General features: G+C 47.1%; 2 pseudogenes across 2 annotated transcripts; both read left to right on the plus strand.

Moving 5' to 3' along the window:
• Positions 1–5811: 5811 nt before the first annotated feature.
• LOC311532459 (feather keratin 4 pseudogene) lies at positions 5812–7596 on the plus strand (annotated as a pseudogene). Its single transcript has 2 exons — positions 5812–5872; positions 6898–7596. The product of its transcript is annotated as a feather keratin 4 pseudogene (transcript).
• A 5677-nt stretch (positions 7597–13273) lies between these two features.
• On the plus strand, positions 13274–13794 carry LOC311532496 (feather keratin 4 pseudogene; annotated as a pseudogene). The gene has a single exon. The product of its transcript is annotated as a feather keratin 4 pseudogene (transcript).
• Positions 13795–15895: the final 2101 nt, after the last annotated feature.

The raw sequence follows: 15895 nt of genomic DNA on the forward strand, positions 1-15895 counted from the left end.
TCTTAACCTTAATTATCCTTAGTCTAGAATATCCTAACTCAAATCATCTGAAAAAAATCAAAACAGTAGGAGGCACAAATATGCTTGCTCAGCCAGAGCCCTAAAATGCCCAGTTCTCGCTCTGGCCACAGGCTGAATTGTAAAGTTGTTCCCTTTTACACTGTGTTTCCAGACAAGGCTAGTAACATGTAACTTGTTCCAAGATGTTTGCGTCCTTGGATCGAAGCATGAAGAATAAAGAGCTGGCTAATGTTATGATCCACTTTCACTGTCCTTATCCATGAGAATGATACTTCTCCAGACGAATTAGAAGTCTGTCCATTTCTATCATTTCCATGACTGTGGTGTAAGGGACTGCGGAAGACTTTGTTACGGCCTAGCTAGGGAACTTCTGCTTTCTCGAGGCTGCCCGGTCACTGTAGGACATGGAGAACCAACTGTAACCGGTTTTAGGCCGGTTTTGTCTGCCTTGCATGGCCCGTTGCCAGGTAGCGGAAAGCCCCCTTAGGAAAGTACCTAATTATATATTCATGAGCTGTTTCTGTGTACTGCTTATTATGGCTCACTGGTTGCCCCTTTGTCGGACTCCGTCCCAGGCCAAGCTCCGGTGTGCTCGGTTCTCCGCCTCCGTGACAGCAACGTTTGGAGTCCCCGTTGCGGGTGTGTCACTAACCTTCAATAAAGCCAATAACTCGCTGCTTAGCTGCGTGTGGGTCTCGTTTTCCAGAGTACCTCTGCTGGCCTGCGGTGCTTCAGTCACCTTGGCCGAGAACATTTGGTAGCATTGGAAATCTCAATATATAATTCCAGCCTCAAAAACTTGCTTTAAGACATTGCACCCGTTGGGCTGAAGTCACCAGGTGCACTGAGTGAGCTACTTTCTCTGTCTTTGGAATCACATCTCTCTAATGGGTCAGAGTAACCCAATGGTAATGAATTCCTTCAGGTTTGTGAAACAAGGCACAGGGTAGCTTATTTCTCTAACATTGCCTTCTTTATACATGAGGATAATAATGGTCCAAAGGAATTATAAGTGTGTACATTTCAAGCTTGTTCATGTGTGGTGTAGTAAGACAAATCTCTTTCTTGAATTAGAATGGGTAAAATTTTGATAAAAGAGAATTTAATTCTGCTCAAGTGGAAATACCCACCATGGAGCCAAAACCTTCAAAGAAAGGGAGTTAAAGTGCATGGCAAGACTCTAGATGGCTGATCATTGTTCATACTTAGATGAGAAGATGTTTATCCCCAAAGTTCCCCCCCAAAAAACATCAAAACAAAATAAAAAATATCCAGTATGAGCCTCTCCAAGAGTTACTCTCAGGTTAGTGATGTCTTTGGAAGCCATGAATAGTAAGAATCCAGTAGGGTTCAAGAGATAGAGGTTAGTGTTTGGCATGAGTAGTCCCAGCTGTTGGGGTTCATTTCTGACTTTGCCAATCACACCCTGTCTGACCGTCACCTGAATGTGCCTCCGTTTCCCCCCATGGCAAACAGGTAGAATTGTAACATGCAGGGTGGATTGTCTGAAGCTTCCTCTGATCTAAGTATTTCAAAGCACTTCACAAAACACACCTCATGTTTTATATGGCCAAAGAGGTGTATTATTAGAATCGTAGTAACTTTTTACGAGGCTTAGATGTTCCAATATTGAAGATTGGCTTCACTTTAAAAATGCATGTCAAGGTCTCAGATGTCAGTCCAGTGCTCAGTTCATGAGTCCTAGCCTCTGAAATTGGGGCTCTTTGATTTTCGTTCAATGAACCTTTGCATTTCCCTTTTGTACATATTTTCAAGTTGACGGGTAGATGCTGATCCAGTGTAAAGGAGGACAGTTCCATCAACTTGAGATTGAAGGAAGGCACTTTAGCCAACCTGGGTTAGAGAAAACCTTTCTGCACCTCTACCCACAGCTGCTGCTATTGAATATACAGAGTAATCAATGGGAACCATCAGCCACTGCAGCTCCATCCAATGAGTATGCAAGAGAACTGGGTCTTGTGAGAGACTTCAGCTAATTAAGAAAAGAAAAAAGCACAAGACAGACAGAGTTAAAGAGAACTTCTTTTATGGCCATATTGCTGTGGGATTAATTGCAAGTCTGACCAACCTAGGGCATTCTGAAAGACCCTTCTCCAACAAAAAGAAAAGGAGTACTTGTGGCACCTTAGAGACTAACCAATTTATTTGAGCATAAGCTTTCGTGAGCTACAGCTCACTTCATCGGATGCATTGTGTGGAAAGTGTAGAAGATCTTTTTATACACACAAAGCATGAAAAAATACCTCCCCGCACCCCACTCTCCGGCTGGTCATAGCTTATCTAAAGTGATCATTCTCCTTAAAATGTGTATGATAATCAAGTTGGGCCATTTCCAGCACAAATCCAGGTTTTCTCCCCCCCTCCCCCACAGATATGATCATCTTTTTATATGTTTGTATCGCCTTTGTATTATGAGTTATAGATACGTATGTATGCCTCTGTTTCAAACTTGTGCTAATTTTCTGGGTGACACTCCCAGACAGTTTGGCATCAGCACTGCCTAGCCTGCTGGATGGCCATGTGCTCGGCAGCTTGTATTTGAATCAAAGGAAGCACAGGCCGCATAGCAAAAGACTATAATAGGCAGCTGCATCTTCTCCATTTTGTCCTCAATCCATGCAGCCGGGGGCAGCCGGGGAGCAGGGGACTCTGTAGGTGATCAGTTGGTTCCTGGGGCGGGCTCTCGCTGAAGAAGGAAAGGACAGAGAGACAGTTTAGTCAGAGCAGCCATCAGGAAGAGTGCTGGTGCAAGGGCTGGAGGAACCAAGTAGGGACCGAGCTCTTCTCGACGTGCTGCTCACAAACTGGGAAGAATTAGTGGGGGAAGCAAAAGTGGATGGGAACCCGGGAGGCAGTGACCATGAGATGGTCGAGTTCAGGATCCTGAAACAAGGAAGAAAGGAGAGCAGCAGAATACGGACCCTGGACTTCAGAAAAACAGACTTTGACTCCCTCAGGGAACTGATGGGCAGGATCCCCTGGGAGAATAACGTGATGGGGAAAGGAGTCCAGGAGAGCTGGCTGTATTTTCAAGAATCCTTACTGAGGTTACAGGGACAAAGTGTTGGTCCTGCTTTGAGCAGGGGGTTGGACGAGATGACTTCCTGAGGTCTCTTCCAACCCTAATCTTCTATAATTCGATGACTCTATGATTCTGGAGAGGCCAGGCCCCTCCCACCAAAGTGTGGAGACAGAAGAAGGTACCTGGCTGGGGTGATTGTGAAATGGGATCGTGCTGTGCTTCAGTGTGTGCCAATGCCCTGGTCACGGTGGCGAGATGGGCACAGAGAAGGGTGTGAGGAACAGACTGGCTGGATCACAGCCCTGAATGCGACAAGCACAGGTCACAATGGACATGCGTCTTTGCCAGTGGATACCCCACCAGCAGCCCCAATGCAGCTCTGCACCCACTGGTCTCTTCACCTGGACAGTCAATGGCCTGTATTTTTAGCCGACTTGGCACAAGTGAAAATTGTCCCGAGCCCAAAATTAGAGGCCTTTGAAAAGAGAAGCCCGGGTGTGGCCAGCATCCTGGGCCGGGCCGTGCTGCAGGTGTCGGCTCCCTGGCGTGTGAGTGTACCTTGCTGGCCAGGTAATGGAGCGTGATCCCAGTGAGTCGCAGGGAGGCTCCTTACCCTGTTCTCTGGAACAAGGATTGAATCAGGCTGGGGCAGGAAGAAGGAAGGACAGGGCCCAGTCACAGGACCACACAGCTAAAGGAGGGAGCTGGGTGTGTTTTACCCCTGCTGAGTGCTGACCAAAACATTCCCTGTGCCAGGCTTTGCCCTCGGGCACCCTCTAGCAGCCCCTCACCCCTGAGCTCAACCCTGGCTCCTCCCTCATCCTCCTTGGCCCCCTTCTGTCCCTGCCTCCAGAAGTGTGATCCCCGTGCCCCCATGCAGTCAGTTACCACCCCCAGCTCAGACCCTGCCCATCCCCCCCAATTTGTCCCCATTAACCATTTTAATTGCCAGCCAGCACTGCAGCGTCAGCAGGTGTTACTGAGCAATGAGCACTCTCACTAGGAGCCAAGCAGCACTCAGCACCCGGCCTGCCAGGCGCCCCGTTAGCATCCTAGTGCCAGGGAGCCTGCAAATGCCTGGGGCCCTGGGCCTGCGATCCTGTGGGCACAGGGGGCTTGGAGCCCCCTGGCTCCATCCGGAGGCTGTTGGGTCTGATGTGGTGGCGGGGGACAATACACTTGCCCCATGTCTGCACCCCAGTAGCTCTACGCCCTCGGCGGCTGACCCATTCGCCCCTCCCTACTTACCGCCCTGCCTGTGGTAGGGTTGTATTTCTGTTCCTGCAACCGATCCCGGGTGACCTTCTTCTCAACGTGTCTCTGTTTCTAGGCCGATCAAACAGAGAGAGTCAGGGTGTGAAGGCTGGAAGTTCTTCAGCGACCTCAGGACTCCAGAGTTCAAAGCCCCTCACAAACACTCGCTGGTGTTTCACACACGCAAAGGGTTCTAGTCTTAGAATATTAATAAATGGTTGTTGGGATTAGACACCTCTGCACTGAGTAACACAGTCACTTTAAACAAAATGGAGGCCAAGCTCTCATGGCGTTCTGTTCAGGGCCTCATCATCAAAGGAAGACTCCTCCGCCTCATTCCCCGGCTATGGAACCCACCCATGCAGAAATCTGTTACACTTTACAAAGCATGCTGGTTCTGGCAGGAATGTTTTGTGCAGCATGCCCTATGGCTGGTCAAAGTTAATGTCAAATCCCATCCCACAACCATCTCCTCCTTCCTCAAGAATGTGTGATTTTCCTCTCTCCTCTGCTCATTGCTGGGCTCCGTCAGCTGTGCTTTCTCACAAGACGTCCTTTTCTTGGCTGCTCCTGGATGGAGAGATCCTGAGATAAAAGAGCACTGCTTCCTTCCTCTTTCCGCCATCCCTCCCCTTGACCCATCAGCCAACCAGATCTAGGCAGCCCTTTGAGAGGGCATTGGTGACCCACGTACAGGTCCAATGTTAGGTGAAGCTTGACTCACCAGAGGGTAAGATTCACCCCTGGGCAGACGGCCATCACAAAGGCCCATGTTTGAACGTTTAATATTGGACTACAGTTGTTCATTGGCATCGTACAATCCCCCAGCCAAAGGGTGAATTTCAGACGTAAGGTCCTGACAAAAAACATTGCTGGAGGCAATGGAAAGTTTCCCATGAATTTCGAAGGGAATTGGGTCTGACCCATTGGGAATGCGGGTGGTGAGAATGCAGAAAAATGGCTCCCTCCTTTCTGACAGGGTGAGAATGAACTGCCCGATGTCCCTAACCACGACCAGCATGGATTGAAAGGAACAAACTGGATTCCTTTCTTGATACCCACTTGTGCTACTTGTGGCAACTTAGAGATGACATCTTAGAGACAAATTAGTCTCTAAGGTGCCACAAGGTCTATTCGTTGTTTTGCTGATGCAGACTAACACGGCTACCCCTCTGAAATCTGCCACTTCTGATACAGATGCCACACAGAGTCACCCGGACATTCATTCTCGTTGTAGCATCTCTGAAGTAAATGGAATGGCACGAGGAACACAGTTGACCCGTACCATTTGAAGATGAAAGAAAGATGAAGAGTGCAATGTGCATGTCACGCCCTCTCAGGCTCAGAATAACCTAATAATCAAATTCCCAGAGGCAAACAGCTGCATCCAAGGAGGATTTTGCAAGGCAATCAAGTTTGTTTGGTAACTAATTAGAACCGCCTCCACAAATGGCATCGCAGATCCTCCAGGCAGTCCTAGGATCTGTATAAAAGCGCTCACCACTCAGGGATTTTCTAAAATCTTCTGCGGACTTCATCTCCTCAGTGAACTGGGTAAGTCCAATTCAACTCAATGGATTTGAACTCTAGAGATGTAACTTTAGAAAGTCATTTAGCCATTTTTCACTTTGGTGGATTAGGAAGCGACTTTCCCAGGTTAGTCCAGAAAGGACCAATTCAGTGGTCTTTTACTTTCTTCTCAAGCAGCTGTTACTCCTCTCTCTTGGAGACAGGAGAATGGATTAAGCTTACAAGTGGTGAGATCCAGTGTAGCAATTCTTGAGTTCTTCTCAGGAGAAATTCCCATTCAAGGTACTTCTCCTCAGATGATGTAATTCAGTGTCGCTCCATGAAAGTCAGTGGACCTGAAGCCCAGCTGAGGAGCTTGTCCGTCGTGATTTGTTTGGAGAAAAGTAAAGTTTTCTTTTTATTCATCAGCAAGTATTGTTGACTCACAAGCTTTTGGAAATCAGAGATCTACACTGTGATACCAGGTTTCAGAGTAGCAGCCGTGTTAGTCTGTATTCGCAAAAAGAAACGGAGTACTTGTGGCACCTTAGAGACTAACCAATTGATTTGAGCATAAGCTTTCGTGAGCTACATCCGATGAAGTGAGTTGTAGCTTACGAAAGCTTATGTTCAAATCAATTTGTCAGTCTCTAAGGTAGCACAAGTACTCCTTTTCTTTTTACTGTGGTACCAGAATTCAGTGGTTTGCATGCAGAAGTTAAATCCTCAAACGACAGGAAGCGATTATCGTGATCCCAGCCCTGTTCTCTTTGAGTAATGTCTAAAATGGACACAGAATTCCAGGGGCCCAGGATAGAAATCGTGAGCCTTCTTCTAGTCAGTGTTTTTCAGACAACGCCATTGAGAGGGGTTGAAGGGGCCAATTGGGAGGGAAGTTTCATGAGAGTGAACAAGAGGTGTAGAAAGAGGATATAGGAAGAAATACATGGCCATGAAGACAAGGACTTAGTCCACTCTTCCTTTCTCTCATGGGCCACAAGAGCTTCAAAGCCTTTCTTCCACCAGCCCTTGTACCTTCTCTTTACTCTAGTCCCTGCTGTTTCTTTCAGGTTTACTTCCATCCCTGAAAGATGAGTTTCTCCAGCCTGTGCAATCCAGAATGTGGGGTGGCCCGGCCTAGTCCAGTCACTGGCAGCTACAACGTGCCTTGCGTTCGGCAGTGCCCTGACTCCGAAGTGCTGATCAGACCCTCACCGGTTGTCGTGACCCTCCCGGGACCAATTCTCAGCACTTTCCCTCAGCACACTGGAGTGGGAGCCATAGGAGCACCTGTGGTCGGAGCCGGTTTCGGGGGCTCATTCAGTTCGGGGGGATTGTACGGCTCTGGAGGCCATTATGGAGGATTGTCTGGTTTAGGGGGATATGGTGGTTATGGGGGATTCGGCGGTTCCCTGGGTGGTTATGGTTATGGGGGAATATGTGGTTCCGGGATATCTCGCCATAGGTACCTCAGTGGAAGCTGTGGGCCATGCTAAATCCAGCAGATGGATTGGATGAAGGAAGAACCAGGAATTGAACAGCAAGAAACAGATTCACCCCTGACCTTTTGGGCATGGCTTTCAGAGTGCTGTGCAAACTTGGCTCCAGTTGAGCTCAGTGGGAGCTGTGTGTGCTCAGCACCATGGTCTGATAGCCCTGCTGCATTTCTAATGTTACGCTTTAGGACTCTTTCTGCCAAGGCTTTGCCAGACAAGTGCTGATTCTCGCTTTCACCTGTGGACTCATTCTGAATAACACACAGGCTGTTTACACTACTTCCACAGTTTAAGGAAAATAGGGCCCTTAAAACAGGCATCAGTTATATTTATTATCATTTTAGGTCCCTTGAGCAAGGGAAAAAGAGACCTTGCTGTGAAGGAGAATTAGACCCCGTCTGTTCTATCCTTTCCATCAGTGCATATCTTTAGCCTCTCACTTTGACCTTCTCTGAGGCAGACGTTTAATTGAGAAGTTGAACAGTCCTCTCCTTCTGTATTGCATTGTCTCGCTTCCCACCGACTGAGGGAATAAAAGTAACTGAAATTGGTTGCAAAGGGGACTTGTTTGTCCACCTCTGCAGCTTCAAGAACAAAAAAGCACATCTTGTGTGAAGAACGTCCCATTGAGGTGGGTGATCGTTTGCAGCCTTATTGAAAAACTGAAATTACGTTCTTTCTGCTCTTGTATTTTTCCTGTACCCGTGTATTGCAAATGTCACTCGCATTAAAAACGCTGATGCATCATAATATCCGTCTTCTGGTTCTCCTTGTTCCTCCCTCCTTCTTTAAACATTGCCCTAGACACAATTCATCCCTGAAGAGCCAGCAGCATCAGGCCCTTCTCCAGCGGTGACTTTTTGAAGCCCTGGAGCGATAGGAGAATTCAGCCTTTGAAGTAGTTTACAGCATTCTGTTGGGCTTCTGTACTGGGGTGGAGTTACGCCTTGCCTTACCTGTTTTAACAAAGTAATGTTAACTCAACCTAGTGAGAGGTGTATATTCAACCGGCTCCATCTACGGACAGGACTCCTTTGTGAAGCGGACAGTACCCAATACACACAAAACCAGCTTGAGAGCGACAGAGGCAGGTCTCTTCCCTCCTGACTGACAGGAGCAAGTTCATCCCATTGCACGACCTGCCTTAACTCCCAGACCTTAAGCACATGATTTCCAGTACAGATACATCATTATCTGTGTAATTATCAGACAATTAAACAAAATCTGTCCAATTGCTTTTCAACGATTGTGATGACCAGTGGGCTCTGGGCTCTGGGCAGAGCCCTCCCATGCCACCCTTTGTAAACTTAACCTGTACGCGTCCGACCCAGGGTATCCCTGTAAAAATGCCAGCAACTCTGTGCCTTCTATGGGTCCTGGCTTGCACCTCACCCTTTACTCTGACTCTGTGGACTCTTCCACTGGCTAATCCGTATGCGTCAGCTTGGAACCCTCCTGCCCGGACACTGCATCTGCCACCACATTCTCTTTGCCTTTAATATGGACAATTTCCATGTCATATTCCTGCAGCGCTGTGCTCCAGGGCATCCCTCTGGTACCTTTTTTCCCCTGTAGCTTTGCATGGAGGGTGTAATCTTGGCAGTTCAATCTGGCGAGGAAAATACCTCTTTGCGGTGCTTTGAAAGGGCCAGCATTTCCTGCTTTCGGCGTGGATTTTAACCCGCCCTCAAATCAGTGCTTTCTAGGGGATTCTCTGCCCTGCTCTCCCTGACCAAATCCAAGGTTTCTTCACCAGCACAACAAATTCAATTGACTGCCCTCTCCCTTTCAGAGGAAGTTTTAATCTATTCATATGCATGGTTTGCACCTTTCCTCTGCTGCTGGGCTTCCTTACATCATGTGTGACGGCATTCACCCCTTCAATCCCCTCAAACGGTCCTTCCTATAATTCTGCCTTTTGTTTTCCTCACTGGGGTCAGCACTAACATCAAATCAGCCGTCTCAAACGACCATTCTCCAGTACTCCCATCACACCAAACATGCTGAGTTTCTGGCTTTTTCCAAGGGTCTGTCGCTCTCAATTCCTCATTACCTGTAAATTCTCCTTAAAATGAGTGACGTACTCTCTTAGATGCCGCTCTCTTTCCTCAGCACGGCCCTCCCCAGAGCCTCCAATCAAATCCAAGGCTCCCCTAGCCTGCGTCCCATACAGGAGATCAAAGGGGGCAAGGCCAGTAGATTCTTGGAGGGTCCCCTGCTGGCCACGGTAGAAGTTCCGGGTCCCACAACTGGGAGCTGCGAGGTCCCCTTGCTACTCACGGCAGCTGAGAACTCCAGCCCTGCCACCTTTGGGCTGAAGTAGAAAGTGTCACAGAGGTCTGTGGAAGTCACAGATTCCGTGGTCTCTGGGACATAATCTTAGCCTTAATGATAATGTATTTATTTTTGTGTATTGGTACAGTACATAGACAATAAAAACTACTGTCTGATTCTTTGAGGTGCCACCTTAACTTTCACCCAAACCTCTAACATCCCCATAGTGTCCTCCTGTATAACCTTTAAGTAAACTCATTCATAGGTACTGAAAAAAAACAGTGGACTGAGAATAGTCATAATAGAAATATGGATAGTGCAGTGACTTTATGGCATGAAACATATTCAGAAAGACATAAAATTGCTTTTCTGATTATAAAAAACTAATAGTGGTGGTTGGTTTTCCGTCGCCCACCAGTTAGACTCTGGCTAGAATAGCAGCCACCTCTCTCAATGACACATCAGAGAACAAACGGGACTCAAGAGTAAACAAAGAATGAATTTACTGCTGAGGTGGTTTATCGAGCAATGAAATTACCAGCAGAGCATCTGACTCTGTATAAGCAGAAGCCACCCTTTCTCTAGCCTTTTTATGAGGGACACAGGCATTTGGCGGGGCTAGGTTGTAAGATTTCTGGGGTTTGCCTTTTGCATTGTGATTTTAGGTTTCTAAGAAGAGTATGGATTATTGTTTGCTCCCTGGTACAATATTCTGGTTGGCCTCTACCTGATCATTTCTCCTGCTGAATCCTGCCAAGCGAATTACAATTATGCCCCTTTCAAGGTAAAGGATTATAGCAGTACGGCGGAAGCTATGTAGTGACAGCTGATCAGAGGTGTCCTGCATCTTGGCAGGGGGTTCGACCTGATGAGCCTTGCAGTGCCTTCTAACCCCCAGGTCCGATGACATGTATTTGAAAGAAGCCTTATTAAGGGTGCAGGAACAAACCACCTCGAAGTGCAGAAAGATTAGCAAATATGGCAGGTGACCAACTTGGCTAAACAGAGAAATCTTCAGTGAGCTTAAACGCAAAAAGGAAGCTTACAAGAAATGGAAACTTGGACAGACGACTAGGGAGGAGTCTAAAAATATTGCTCAAGCCTGCAGGCATGTAATCAAGAAAGCCAAAACATGACTGGAGTTGTGAAGGGATGTGTAGGGTAACAAGAAGGTTTCTATAGGTAGCAAAAAGGAGAAGATGAAGGAAAGTGTGGGAGCCTTAATGAATGAGGGAGGCAACCAAGTGAGAGATGATGTGGAAAAAGCTGAAGTACTCAATGCTTTTTTTGCCTCGGTCGTCCCAGACAAGGTCACCTCCCAAACTGCTGTCCTGGGCAGCACAGTATGGGGAGGAGGTGAGCAGCCCTCAGTGGTATTGATGAATGTCTGGATGTCTAGCTGGCAGCCAGTATCAAGCAGAGTGCCTCAGGGATCAGTCTTGGGACCGGTTTTGTTCAACATCTTCATTAATGGTCTGGATGATGGGATGGATTGCACCCTCAGCAGGTTTGCAAATGACACTAAACGGGGGAGAGGTAGATACCCTGGAGGGTAGGGATAGGGTCGAGAGTGACCAAGACAAATTGGAGAATTGGGGTAAAAACATGTGATGAGGTTCAACAAGGACAAGTGCAGACTTCTGCACTTAGGACAGAAGAATCCCATGCTCCACAAGAGGCTGGAGACCGACTGGCTAAGCCACAGTTCTTCAGAAAATGACCTGGGGATTACAGTGGATGAGAAGCTGGATATGAGTCAACAGTGTGCCCTTGTTGCCAAGAAGGCTAAGGGCCTATTGGGCTGCATTAGTAGGAGCATTGCCAGCAGATCGAGGGAAGTGATCATTCCCCTCTCTTCCGCACTGCTGAGGCCACATCTGCAGTATTGTGTCCAGTTTTGCCCCCCCCCCCCATGGAAATTACGTGGAAAAATTGGAGAAAGTCCAGCAAAGAGCAACAAATATGATCAGGGGGCTGGGACACATGATTAATAAGGTGAGGCTGAGGGATCTGGGATTGTTTAGTCTGCAAAAGAGAAGAGTAAGGGGGGATTTGATAGCAGCCTTCAACTATCTGAAGGGGGGTTCCAAAGAGGATGGAAAGAGGTCCGTCTTCACAAAGGCACATGTTTGAAAGTTTAATATTTGACTACAGTTGTTCATTGGCATCATAGAATCCCCCAGCCAAAGGGTGAATTTCAGCCATAAGGTCCTGACAAGAAACATGCTGGAGGCAATGGAAAGTTTCCCATGAATTTCAAAGGGAATTGGGTCTGACCCATTGGGAATGCGGGTGGTGAGAATGCAGAAAAATGGCTCCCTCCTTTCTGACAGGGTGAGAATGAACTGCCCGATGTCCCTAACCACGACCAGCATGGATTGAAAGGAACAAACTGGATTCCTTTCATGACACCCACTTCTGCTACTTGTGGCAACTTAGTGACGACACCTTAGAGACAAATTAGTCTCTAAGGTGCCAAAAGGACTCCTCATTGTTTTCCTGATGCAGACTAACACGGCTACCACTCTGAAATCTCCACTTGGGATACAGATGCCGCTCAGAGTCACCTTGACATTCATTCTCGTTGTTGCACCATTGAAGTCAATGGAATGGCACGAGGAACGCAGTTGACCCGTACCATTTGAAGATGAAAGAAAGATGAAGAGTGCAATGTGCATGTCACGCCCTCTCAGGCTCAGAATAACCTAATAATCACAATCCCAGAGGAAAACAGCTGCATCCAAGGAGGATTTTGCAAGGCAATCAAGTTTGTTTTGTAACTAATTAGAACCGTCTCTACAAATAGCATCTCAGATCCTCCAGGCAGTCGTAGGAACCATATAAAAGCGCTCACCACTCAGGGATTTTCTAAAATCTTCTGTGGACTTCATCTCCTCGGTGAACTGGGTAAATCCAATTCCACTCAATGGATTTGAACACTAGAGATGTAACTTTAGAAAGTCATTTAGCCATTTTTCACTTCGGTGGATTTGGAAGAAACTTTCCCAGGTTAGTATAGAAAGGACCAATTCAGTGGTCTTTTACTTTCTTCTCAAGCAGCTGTTACTCCTCTGTCTTGGAGACAGGAGAATGGAGTAAGCTGACAAGTGGTGAGATCTACACTGTGATACCAGGTTTCAGACTAGCAGCAGTGTTAGTCTGTATTCGCAAAAAGAAACGGAGTACTTGTGGCACCTTAGAGACTAACCAATTGATTTCAGCATAAGCTTTTGTGAGCTACATCCGATGAAGTGAGCTGTAGCTCACAAAAGCTTATGCTCAAATCAATTTGTCAGTCTCTAAGGTAGCACAAGTACTTCCTTTTCTTTTTACTGTGGTACCAGAATCCAGTGGTTTGCATGCAGAGGTTAAATCCTCAAATGACAGGAAGTTATTACCGTGATCCCAGCCCTGTTCTCTTTGAGTAATGTCTAAAATGGACACAGAATCCCAGGGTTGAAGGGGCCAGTTGGGAGGCAAGTTTCATGAGAGTGGACAAGAGGTGTAGAAAGAGGATATAGGAAGAAATACATGGCCATGAGGACAGGGACTTAATCCACTCCTCCTTTCTCTCTTGGGCCACAAGAGCTTCGAAGCCTTTCTTCCACCAGCCCTTGTACCGTCTCTTTATTCTAGTCCCTGGTGTGTCTTTCAGGTTTACCTCTGCCCCTGAAAGATGAGTTTCTCCAGCCTGTGCAATCCAGAATGCGGGGTGGCCCGTCCCAGTCCAATCACTGGCAGCTACAACGTGCCGTGCGTTCGGCAGTGCCCTGACTCCGAAGTGCTGATCAGACCCTCACCGGTTGTCGTGACCCTCCCGGGACCAATTCTCAGCACTTTCCCTCAGCACACTGGAGTGGGAGCCATAGGAGCACCTGTGGTCGAAGCCGGTTTTGGGGGCTCATTCGGTTTGGGGGGATTGTACGGCTCTGGAGGCCATTATGGAGGATTGTCTGGTTTAGGGGGAATATGGTGGTTATGGGGGATATGGTGGTTCCCTGGGCGGTTATGGTTCCGGGGGAATATGTGGTTCCGGGGTATCTCGCCATAGGTACCTCAGTGGAAGCTGTGGGCCATGTTAAACCCAGCAGGAAGATCCGTGGATGAAGGAAGAACCAGGAATTGAACAGCAAGAAACAGATTCACCCCTGACCTTTTGGGCATGGCTTTCAGAAGTGCTGTGCAAACTTGGCTCCAGTTGAGCTCAGTAGGAGCTGTGTGTGCTCAGCACCTTGGTCTGATAGCCCTGCTGCATTTCTAATGTTACGCTTTATGACTCTTTCTGCCAAGGCTTTGCCAGACAAGTGCTGATTCTCGCTTTCACCTATGGACTCATTCTGAATAACACACAGGCTGTTTATACTAATTCTGCAGTTTAAAGAAAATAGGGGCCTTAAGACAGGCATCAGTTACATTTATTATCATTTTAAGTCCCTTGAGCATGGAAAATGTGACCTTGCTGTGAAGCACAATTAGACCCCGTTTGTTCTATCCTTTCCAAGTTGAGTAGTCCTCTCCTTCTGTATTGCATTGTCTCACTTCCCACCGACTGAGGGAATAAAAGTCACTGAAAATGGTTGCGAAGGGGACATGTTTGTCCACCTCTGCAGCTGCAACAAGAAAAAAGCACATCTTGTGTGAAGAATGTCACATTGAGGTGGGTGATCGGTCACAGCCTTTCTTGAAAAACTGAAATTACGTTCTTTCTGCTCTCGTATTTTTCCTGTACCTGTATATTGCAAATGTCACTCGCATTAAAAATGCTGATGCATCATAATATCCGTCTTCTGGTTCTCTTTGTTCCTCCCTCCTTCTTTAAACATTGCCCTAGACACAATTCATCCCTGAAGAGCCAGCAGCATCAGGCCCTTCTCCAGAGGTGACTTTTTGAAGCCCTGGAGCGATAGGAGAATTCAGCCTTTGAAGTAGTTTACAGCATTCTGTTGGGTTTCCGTACTGGGGTGGAGTTCCCCCTTGCCTTACCTTTTTTAACAGAGTTATGTTAATGCAACCTCGTGAGAGGTGTAAATTCAACCAGCTCTCCTCCTTGACTTGACCAACTTTACACTCACTTTGCAATGCTGGAGATGAGCTGACAAGATTTAGGGCAATGGGGCAAAAATCGTTCAGCTTCACATTGAGATTTTGGATTTCATTGCACCAAGAAAACTCAGTTCAAGTCATCTTCTTCTGACTCTCTGCCCACATGTGTTCATCTACTGGCCAACAGAAACCCCCACTCTTTGGTGAAATGACAGGACCAAAAGTTGATTTCACAAGGATTTTGCAAACACAACTGACTGCCTCACTTCTGCCCTCCTCAGTTCTGCCCTTAGAGAAAAACGAAACTACACCAAAGTCATCTACAGGAGTCATGAAAGACAATGGAGGAAATAATTAAGGAATCAAATTTCCAGACACCTAGAAGATAAGAAGCTGATAAGTAACGGCATGGATATATGAAAAACAAGATCTGTGAAAACAACCTAATCAATTTCTTTTAAGGATTGAAAAGCCTTGTGGATAGTGGGCAAGCAGTAGAAGTGGTCTATCTTAATTTTTCGTAAGGCTTTTGATACCCTCTTGCCTGACCTTCTCATAAACAAACTAGGAAAATACATCTTAGATGGGGCTCGGATAAAGTGGGTCCATAACTGGTTGAAGACCATTCCCAGAGAGTATTTAGCAGGGGTCCACACTCCAACTGGAAGGGCACATCAAGTTGCGTCCCACGGGGATCAGTTCTGGGTCCCATTCTGTTCAATATCTTCATCAATGATTTAGATCGTAGCACGGAGAATACACTTATAATGTTTGCAGATGATACCTAGCTGGGAGGAGTCTCAAGGCTGTGGAGGATAGCAATAGGCCCACCTCAACCCCCGAGGCTTCGGAGGACGTCCCTGGAGCATGCAACCCTGCTCCACTGGACACTCGCATATTTCGCTGCTCAAGAAGGAACAGCCCAGCCCACCTTAGCAGCTCCACCTGACATCAGGGCACCACTTCACACACAGCCCTTAGGCATGTTTAGAGTGAAAACAAGCAGAGTTAATTTAACAAAGAGAGTCAAATAGGAGCAATTAGGAATACTGGAAACCAATGGTTACATATCAGATAAAAGAAGTACTCACATTGTAAAACCTGGACGTATGTAACTCACACTCACCCAGAGTCCCTGCAGTGTTCTGCAGCCAGAACTCTCCTACAGACCGCCCAATTTCCTCAGCATGGCCCTCCCCAGAGCCTCCAATCAAATCCAAGGCTCCCCTAGCCTGCTTCCCATACAGGAGATCAA

This window comes from Lepidochelys olivacea, assembly GCF_965140295.1.
Source record: "Lepidochelys olivacea isolate rLepOli2 genome assembly, chromosome: 1".
NCBI lineage: Eukaryota > Metazoa > Chordata > Testudines > Cheloniidae > Lepidochelys > Lepidochelys olivacea.